Below are 11256 nucleotides of genomic sequence, written 5' to 3'. Positions count from 1 at the left end.
TCAGGATATAGCTTTAAGATACGGTTGGGGATATTCCTAAAACCCTAAATCCTACCAGAAGTTAATCACTTCACTGGAAGATCGAAACCTCCAGTGATGGAATCCCTTTTTACAAAAAAGAACTTTCGTTGCCATTTTTCCTCATTCTTTGTGGCTCTAAGAACAAGAGGGCTTTTGGAGGTTGAGAAAAGAAGAAAACGACTGTTGCCATGAGAACGAAGACGGTAAGCCATTGGGAGGTCTTCAATACAAAGGTTGGGGATAAATCGAGATCTGATCTGGTCCAGAGTCACCAGTACGCGCCAAACCATGGGCATGATTTGGGCATAACTGAGACCAGTCAGTTCAAAGAAACGGGAGATAAAAGCCGGGAAAGGGTACCGGAGTCCGATGGAGAAAGGGTAGGCCAAGAAGCACACCCATTCGTTGGAAGAAAAATCCGATCGGACTTCTCTATCGAAGGGACGGATGACTGTACCAACAGGGAAAGCACCGGTAGCTTGCAAGGCAGCAATGTCAGCTTTGTCGAAAGAGCAGACCTCTTTCTCGGGTTCTTTTAGAAGGTTTTGGGCTTCGAAGGTTGGAATCGAGTCGCCCGTATGGGATCTAGTTCCGCTAGCCATAAGGGATTTTCGTGGAGAAGAAAGAAACGAAGAAGAAGGAGAGAAAGGAATTTACCTGAAGATTCCGGTAGAGATGATGGTTTATCAAATGAAAAGAGAGAAGATATAGGGGCTAAATGGATAGCCATCGAGTAAAAGACGCGTGGGAAGTTGCACATTGTCACTTCGCATGTCCAATCGTATTAATTTCCTCGATTCACGAGATAAGCTTTAAAATATATCCGTTGGATTGGTATACCAACCGATATATTTTGGGGACAATTGTTATGGGTCATTTTCTGAGTATACATATCCTGACTAATATCCCGCTTGTAATTGTTTATTTATGACCAGGATGCTGGACGAGGATATTGCTAACATCCCGGGCAATATCCTGAGGTTGAGTAAATTAAACACGTGCAGGTTAATGGTTACAAGCTACTAACGGTCATCAGGACTTCTTCTCCTAAAGACTCGGGCGAATTTGTTATGAGGAAGCCGTTGAAGCCGAAAGACTTGGTCCTCAACGTTCAAGTGGGAATATTCGTTGGATCCCGGGAGTTTATGATAGTTTGTTATATTATCTTTACTATAAATAGATGTGGTGGATCAGTTTAAGGCACACACTTTTTTACACGAACACTTCCATACACTCTTGCTCTCTAGCTCACAGCAATCACTACACTCGTACTCAGATCACATTGTAACACTTAGTTGATCTGCACCACATCCTGCACTGTATCCTGATTTTTGAAGCAATAAGAAGAACAAGGCAGCTACGATTGTCAGCTCCCGAGGTTTTATGCCGGCGATCTAGATTGATCAAGGGCTTTCCTCGTACATCTCGTGTTATTTACTTTACTTTTTGCTCATTGTTTGATCAATTATACAACTCGATATCTTGAGCCGTATCCCAAACACTGTTTTCATAAACAACTCAACAAGCACATTTTTCACAACAATTTCTAGCACACTACCTCACTTAACTAATTTGATCATTAAATTGCTTAGGTAATTTTTTGACCAAAACAATTAAATAATAAAAAAATTATATCTTTAAGAACCCGTGTATTGTATGTGTTGAATAAAAGTAATTTTACATACCAAATAGCAAAATTACTTACATATCAAATAACCACGTTAGTTTGAATAATTGTAATTTTGTAAACTAAGCAAGAAAAGGTTAAAAATACCTTGTATATTACATGAGCGGGATAAATATAATTTTATACACCAGACAATAAAAAAATGTTTATCTTTAAAAAACGAACGGATATACTCAAAGGAATTTAAGTTTGAGAATATTTTTTAAATGAAAATAAAAACAATTAATATATTAATAGTACAAAGTTTGGTTTCGTGATAAATAATTTGGTTTATTTAAAAATATGTTAAATAAACAATATAAATTTGAGGATAACATTTTATTAGAAAAGCAGAAGGCTTCTATTCGAAATTAAAAGTATGATAAGACTTATTATTAATATATTATTTAGTTAACTAGTATAAGATATTTAGGAAAAAAGACCGGAAAACCAAAAAGTAGATGTCTCTGGTGAATGATACGTGTTACTAATCAATATTTTTTATTGTATAGTATATAGTATAGATAAAGATTAAAAAAATTAGATCAATGGATATATTATTATTTCATGGGTTGATATGTTAAGAACTATTAAAAGGAATATTAAAGATTTACTAGGCCAACAGTGTAGTTGGTAAATATAAAAATATACAAATAGTGAAAAGAAAAACAATACATACTGTTATGGATGGAATTTTGAACCCATATCCTGACGATATATCTTGATTTTATGTTTTTTGTCTGCGATCAAGATACCGAACCAGGATATTGGTAACATCCTGCGGAGTATCTTGGTCATTACTAATAATTTGCGTGTAGACGTTGGCTACAAGGGACTAACGTTAATGAGGACTAACTCACCCTGAATACTTGCTCAAATTGGTTAGAAAAAGGACGTTGAAGCCGAAAAATGTACCCAAGTGAATATTCCAAGATCCCGGATTTTTAGGATAGTTAGTTAATTCTTGTAACTATAAATAAGGAAGGCCAAATCATAGGAAACACACACTTTTCGAGCTCTCTAACTCTCACACTCTTCTCTCTAGCAAGAGAGGAAAATGCTGAGGCAGATGCTCTCGCATATTTAGGATCTACTGTCAGGATACCAGAAGGAACTCAGATACCGATACTACATATCCCGTATCCTGCAATGGAACACCTCAGATCATAGGATAAGGAGGTAGCAAGTATCCAGGATCCTGGTGATGAATATCTTGAGAAGAATCCTGAATCTTGGATGGCTCCAATTGTGAAATATCTTGAAAAAGGAGATATCCCAAAGGATGAAAATCCTAAGGCTTTCAATCCCGTTTTACTATTATAAATAATATTTTGTATAAGAAATCCCTTGCAGGTCCATACCTAACGTGCTTGGAAGATCCTGAAACCAAGGAGGTACTTCAGGATAATATACACGAAGGAGACTGTGGCAACCATACTGGGGATAGATCTTTCTTCTCGAAGGTGTTAAGACATGGATACTACTGGCCGACTATGAGAAAGGATGTTGCAGAGTACGCTCGAAAGTGTGATGCATGTCAGAGACACAATAATATACTGCATCAGCCTGCTGAGCCAATTTATCTTATTGTATCCCCTTGGCCATTTATGAAGTGAGGTATAGGTATAGGTATAGTGGGGAAGCTCCCAAAAGCTCCAGGGGAAAGGTTTTCATGTTGGCAATGACAGATTATTTCTCCAAGTAGGTTGAAGCAGAAGCCTTTGTCCAGGTCAGTGTGACAACCCTCATAATTCCATGTATCCGTACAATTTATGAATAATAATTAAAGTGCTTGATGACTGTGCTGAATAATCTAACTGCTTTCTGATTTCTGTTTTCACTTACATGTGCTTGTTAACATACTAGTAGTGTACGGAAAAGTTACTAAATAGTCCTGTATGCTTTCCTCTGTGTTGAAAAATAAAAATGTCACTAAAAATATTATAAAAGACACCTTACAGATTAATTAAGCACTTTAACGGAACAACACCCAACCGATCAACCGGACTTTACCCGGGACACAAAAATAATGCTAAAGGCATTGTTTATATTTTTCTAAGCTAGTTAGGGTCCCTGAACACCCTAACACACTATATATAAAATAACACACCTTAAGGCACTAACTAAACACTTGATTCCTAACGAAATTAGTAACTAATAAGTTGCAACCCAACCAAGCACCCCCCCCCCCATTGTTGACGGATCCAAGGGTGACCCACACCCTTGATCTTGCTTGATTCTTGAGAGATCCTAATTGATCTTCTAGGTACTTTAAGAAACATAGTGCCCTTTGCACAAAGCTTAAGTGATTATAAAATGGACATGAGGGGTTAAAGCTCTCATAACCTTCACTCATCACCACACTTCAACTTCTTTCTTCTCCTTGACCCCCATCTCGGCCGACCCCCTTCACCCACACACCACCCATCTTCATTTCAAGTTCAAACATTCTAAGAGCATACATAGGTGTTAGAGATCATACAATGAAGCTCGGTGTGTTCAGAAGTTGAAGGACCTCTTGCAAGTGCTATTAACCACCACATTTCTTCACTTGAACTTCCCTAGTCTTGAACTGGTGATAAGAACTTAGATCCTTGCATTTTACATGTTATTTAAGTGGTTAATGATGTGTAGTGATCAAATTGATAAGAACTTTAATGAATCTTATGAAGAAGTCTTGAACATAAACTAACCTAGTAATAAAGTATGGTTAAAAGATGAAGAAATCATGATGTTCTTGTGTTGTTATGCTTGTTGGTTATTGTTTACTCATGTAGTTGATGTGGACCATCAAATGATCTTGCTAGATCATGATTAGAAACATGCTCTAGCAAGATGAGAAAGTTAGAAATGTGTAGGATGATGGAATCATCCACACATAAACTATGAACTTGAATAAATAAATGTTTTCTTGAAAAATAAAGATCAAAGTGGGTTACAATCTTGTAGATCTAAAGATCCATGAGTGGGTTCTCAAAAGAACCAAGTGAAAATTATAAGTTTCATTAAATATTGGACCTTACAAAAACTAATCGCATTTTTGGTGGATAAACAAGTGTAGAAACACTTGTGTAACTAGAAACTTTCATGAAGAAATATTTTTAGAAAATATGGTGGAAGTTGTAAACACTTAAAGTCTTTAAAAAATAAACTTTTAAAAGAACTAATCACATTTTAAAAGGTAACAAGACTTACTAAGTATGCTAGTAAGTTACTACATATTTTTATAAATTTTCAAGTTCATAAGTTTATAGTTTATGCTTGTTTTTGACAAAGTTTGGTAAATAGAGATTGTATGTTGATGATTGAGAATTGTTTGAATGAATTTTTGAAAAGAAAATGATATGCCTGTTAGCATGGACACCTCCATTTACAAAGGAAACTCTGGCGAAATGTTCTACAATCCCAACGCTTAGAAAATATTTTTCTAAAACAAGCATTACGAGTGTATTTTATAACTAGCATTTCGAATATAAACTTTGCCATAATTTTTGTAACAAAACACCAAGTATCGAAGATGTTTAAAATATATATTGTATACTAAAACTCTTGTGTGAATATTTGTTTATTTTACCATTATATTATCTTAGGGTAAAATAATATATAAGTTAACAAAGTGCGTTGATGTTTAAATTGTGTGATATGTGATAAAAGTAATGGGTAGATAGACCATACGTGTTGTGCATGAGAAATTGATTGTTATGTGTACCTTATTAGGACGTGCTTGATTTCCTGATTATTAGAGTAACTAATCTAACCGAGCAAACCGAGGTGAGTTCTCACTTTTCTACAAAGCATGGTAATTCCCGGTGGGAATGAGAATGGGTTCAGGAATAGGGATTCCTCATCCTTGGGACGTGTTCAGGAATGAGAATTTCCTCGTCCTGTTGGGACGGAATTAGACTTACTAGACTAGATCTCTATCAGCGAAGTCCCTCCCTTTATATCGACTTTATCGCCGAGGCTATGGCGAGCGGGTCATTAGTTAATAGCGCTATTAGGTTTAACAAACCTCACACCGTGCCAGTTGGACGGGCGTGTACTAATGGACTATGGCACGTCGGTGATGATAGACACCGACGCTAGGGCACAAGTAATTTTTGTTAGTAGTCGATATGATAAACGAGTCTGGTAGCTTAAATAATGGGGTAGCCCCCACGACCGGAGTGCCGGGCTGGATAGCTAGGGAAAGTGGACATGGGATGGTTAACTAATAAACGTTTTCGAACTATGGGGTAACCCCCACGGCTGGATAGCTGATTAAGATTAAACTATGTTTTTGGAAACAACTCTAAAATGGACAACCAACCGTGAACTCACTCAACTTTGTTGTTAACTCGGTATTACATGCTTTGCAGGTCGCTAGATGCCATGGGGCTTCCACAAGGAGGTGGTCGTTGTGGGATGCGAACTGTTATGTCCCGTACTCAATAAATAAACTTTATGAACTTATGAAACTTATGTTTTGGGTCTTTAAACTTATGAACTACGGACTTATGTTTTGGTTTAAAGTCTTATGCTTCCGCTGTTTAAATTGAACTTGGTTAACTTCCTTTTGGTCACCAATTGTATTGTGGTTGGTTTTATTTACTTAAATACGTTGTTCAATATGATTGGTGGCTAGATCCTGGTCATGTCACGCCTCCAAGCGGTGATACTCCGCATGTTGGAATTTCGGGGTGTGACAGATTGGTATCAGAGCCATTGGTTATAGTGAACTTGGTTTTTAAAAGGGAAAAGCTTTTTGATAAAACCAGACTATAACATGTACAGTGCTCAACGATCCACAACGACGCTTCGCTCCACGTGCAAGACTCGACACGATAGGTGGTATAATTTATGTTATATTGTCGGTTAGATAGTTCACACTATGCATTATTTAATGTGATGATTGCTATTTAAACCTTGTGTGCTTACTCTCCCCTGTTATCCCACACTTACGCACTTTCGCGACACTTTTCTTACTTACATTGCTTCGTTGTGAAGATCATGAGCGGACGCGGAGGACGTATCAACCTAACTCAAGCCCAGTTGATGGCTTTCATCAACGAACGAGTTGCTGAGGCACTCGCAGCAGCTCCAGCAGGAGGTATAACCTGCTATTTCGACCTATCCTAGGATGTTTAGATCTTACTCTCATAAACCAACCCTTATGATGAATTTTGTCCTTCCTTACTCTCACGACAGGTCAACCTGCATAGCCTCCTGTGTGCGCATTCAAAACCTTCATGGATTGCCGACCTAGTACTTTCAGCGGCACAGAGGGAGCTGTAGGCCTTCTTCACTGGTTCGAGAAGCTTGAGTCCATTTTTGAGATGTGTTAATGCCCTCAAGATCCTAGGGTGAAATATGCTACTGGAACGCTGGAAGGTGCTGCGTTAACCTGGTGCAAAGCACAGGTTCAACTGCTTGGGTTGGCGGTTGGTAATGCCACCCCATGGAATGACTTCAAGGAACTGATCAAGGAAGAGTACAACAGTCGTGATGACATCCAGAAGCTGGAAGTGGAATTTTTCAATTTGAAGATGACAGGGTCTGAGATCGATGCATACACGAAGAGGTCAAACGAGCTGGCCATCTTGTGTCCTACAATGGTGAACCCTCCCATCAAACGTATTGAGCTGTACCTCAAGGGTCTTGTACCAGAGTTTCAAAGTCACGTAACCTCAGCTAATCTTGGTACCATTCAGCCAATAATCAAGTTGGCTCATCGTCTCACCGATCAGGCAGTTGAGCAGAACAGGCTGCCCAAGCATATTAGTGATGTTACTACTGATACTCCTGGCGACAAGAAGCGCAAGTGGGATGGAAATTCGGGCAAAGGTTCTACTTCAGTTCAGTCTCAGTCTCAACAACGAAGGACTGAGGACCATAGGAGCTCCGGTCAGCAGTCTTCTGGAAATCAAGGGCATGGTGGATACAAGGGGAATCACCCCAAATGTAATCGTTGCAACCTGCACCACAACGGGCCATGTAGTAATAAGCCTGGTCATGTTGCAAGTGATTGCAGGAGTCAGCGTCCAATGAATCAGAACCGGCAACATCAGCAAGCCCCACCAAATCAACGCCAGTAGCAACAACAACAAGGTAACAACAAAGGGTGCTTTCAATGTGGTGCTGAGGGCCATTTCAAGAAGGACAGCCACCAGCTAAATCCGAACCAGAACAACAACAATCATGGGAATGGAAATGACAATGGGGGAAACAACAATGGTAATGGGGCAAGGGGTCGTGCGTTCGTGATTGGTCAGGGTGATGCAGGGAACGATCCCAACGTTGTGATGGGTAAGTTTGTTCTGGATGATTTCTTTGTTACTGTTTTATTTGATTCGGGTGCCGATACTAGCTACGTGTCCTTAAAAGTTAGTCAGATGCTTAAGCGTACTCCAACACTTTTGAACACCAAGCACATCGTAGAGTTAGCAAATTGTAAAAGTTTAGAGGCTACACACGTAGTTAAGGGTTGCAAGCTTGTCCTTGCCGATCAGACCTTTTCTATCGACCTCATTCCTATCGTTCTTGGTAGTTTTGACGTTGTCATTGGGATGGATTGGTTATCTCAATACCAATCGGAGATTATTTGCAAGTAGAAAATCGTCCGTATCCCTCGTTCTGGTAAAGAACCCTTCGTGATTCATGGCGACAAGGGTGGAGCTGTTGTAGGCATCATCTCTTTCCTTAAGGCCCATAAGTGTTTGCAAAAGGGCCACACCGCTATTCTAGCCCTCGTTTCTGATTCATCCGCGGAAGAAAGGACGATAGAAGACATACCTATTGTACGCGACTTTCCTGAGGAATTACCAGGTCTTCCGCCTCATCACCAAGTTGAGTTTCAAATCGAGCTAGCTCCTGGAGAAGCACCAGTAGCTCGAGCACCATATCGTCTAGCTCGATCAGAACTCGAAGAACTGTCCACGCAACTACAGGAACTCTTGGAAAAGGGTTTCATACGTCCTAGCTCTTCGCCTTGGGGAGCTCCAGTGTTATTCGTGAAGAAGAAAGACGGTACCTTCAGAATGTGTATTGACTATCGCGAACTCAACAAGGTGACCGTGAAGAATCGTTATCCTCTTCCACGCATTGATGACTTATTCGACCAGTTGCAAGGGTCGAGTTATTACTCTGAGATTGATTTGAGATCGGGATACCATCAGCTGAGAGTCTGAGAGGAAGACGTCTCCAAAACAGCATTCAGAACTCGTTACGGCCATTACGAGTTTCTAGTTATGCCTTTCGGATTAATGAATGCACCTGCAGTGTTCATGGATCTCATGAACCGAGTGTGCAAGCCTTACCTGGATAAGTTTGTCATAGTGTTCATCGACGACATCCTGATCTATTCTAAGAGTCAGGTGGAACACGAGTAACATCTGAGGCTTATTCTGGAACTTCTTCGAAAAGAGCAGTTGTATGCTAAGTTTTCGAAATGTGACTTCTGGCTTCACGAAGTCCACTTTCTAGGCCATGTGGTAAACAAGGATGGGATTCATGTAGATCCATCCAAGGTTGACTCGATCAAGAACTGGCCTGCACCCCATACACCAACAGAAATCCGCTAATTCTTGGGTTTGGCAGGGTTTTACAGAAGGTTCATCAAGGATTTCTCAAAGATTGCGCAACTTCTCACTTCACTGACTCAGAAGGGTGTCGCCTATCATTGGGGTGATGCACAGGAATCTGTGTTTTAGAACTTGAAAGATAGACTTTTTAGCACGCCTATCCTCTCATTTCCTGAAGGCACAAATGATTTGTGGTTTATTGTGACGCTTCCATCCAATGACTTAGTTGCGTGTTGATGCAACATGACAAGGTCATTGCCTACGCATCGCGCTAACTTAAAGTTCACGAAACACTACACACGACCTAGAATTGGGAGCAGTTGTTTTCGCACTTAAGATGTGGAGACATTACCTATACGGTACCAAGTGCACCATTTACACCGATCACAGGAGTCTCGAGCATATCTTCAAGCAAAAGGAATTAAACATGCGACAACGCCGATGGGTCGAGCTCTTGAATGACTATGAATAGGCTATCAAATACCGTCCGGGCAAGGCCAATGTTGTGGCCGACGCCCTCAGTCGAAAGGATACTATACCTAAGCGTGTACGTGCATTACAGCTTACCATCCAATCTAACCTTCCCGCTCAAATTCGTGATGCTCAGGTTGAAGCATTAAAAGTAGAAAACATCAGGGCTGAGTCCCTATGAGGATCGAGGCATCGGCTAGAATGAAAGGAAAACGGCGCCTACTATGTTAACGGACGCATCTGGGTTCCACTTTATGGAGATTTACGCGAACTTGTAATGGATGAAACACATAAGTCTCGTTATTCAGTACATCCTGGTTCGGATAAGATGTACCATGATCTAAAGACTACATACTGGTGGCCTGGTATAAAAGACAGCATAGCAACCTACATCAGTAAATGTTTGACTTGTGCTAGGATCAAGGTCGAATACCAGAAACCACCAGGCCCACTTCAACAACCAGAAATACCTAAATGGAAATGGGAGCAAATTTCCATGGATTTCGTTACTGGCCTGCCCAGATCTCAACGCGGAAATGATACCATTTGGGTGATCGTGGATCGACTGACCAAGTCTTCACATTTTCTGGCTATCAAGGAAACGGATAAGTTTTCTACTCTAGCAGACATTTACCTAAAGGAAGTAGTATCAAGGCATGGAGTTCCAACCTCCATCATTTCTGATCGTGACGCGCGTTTTACTTTGGAACTGTGGCAAGCCATGCACAAGTCTTTTGGCTCATGTTTAGATATAAGCATCGCTTATCACCCACAGATGAATGGGTAATTTGAACGCACCATCCAGGCCCTTGAAGACATGCTTAGGGCATGTGTAATCGATTTTGGTAATTGCTGGGAAAAGCACCTCCCGTTAGTGGAGTTTTCATATAACAATAGTTACCACACCAGCGTCCAGGCCGCTCCATTCGAGGCATTGTATGGACGCAAGTGCCGATCACCTCATCGTTGGGTAGAAGTTGGTGACAGTCAAATCACTAGCTGTAACAACCCGCACTTTCGTGCGTTGTTACTACTCGATACACTCGTTACGCCTAGCACCGGAGATTCGGATCATAATGTAATCATACCAATTATATCGCTAAATCGAAGTATAATCGAATAATTACGCATATTCAATCGCTATTACGAACCTATTTTTCATAACACTCACGAAGATGTCGAATAAGGGCCTAATCTACCCTTCTCGATGAGCGTGAGGCGTCAAAACGTAAGTAATCGACGCTAACGAGGGCTATCGGGTGAGTACTATGACTCTAACCGTCATGACGATGATGGCAATACGAGTAAGTAGTGCCCCGGTAGTCATCGTGGCGCATCACATCGAAGAACGCACTCGAAGGCACGCGTAACTCGATCACCGCACTGAGAATTGGATACATAAATACGTATATACAGCCCTTTTGTGACTAATTATAATAAATAATTTAATAATTATATAAATATATGGAAATACGGCTTAAACCGTCGAAATCGCACCAAAAACGGGATCGAAAGGCTTCCGAACGGACCAAACCAATC

This window comes from Helianthus annuus, chromosome 14, assembly GCF_002127325.2.
Source record: "Helianthus annuus cultivar XRQ/B chromosome 14, HanXRQr2.0-SUNRISE, whole genome shotgun sequence".
NCBI lineage: Eukaryota > Viridiplantae > Streptophyta > Magnoliopsida > Asterales > Asteraceae > Helianthus > Helianthus annuus.
The sequence above is the reverse complement of the archived record's forward strand: the minus strand, read 5'-3'. Positions refer to the sequence as shown.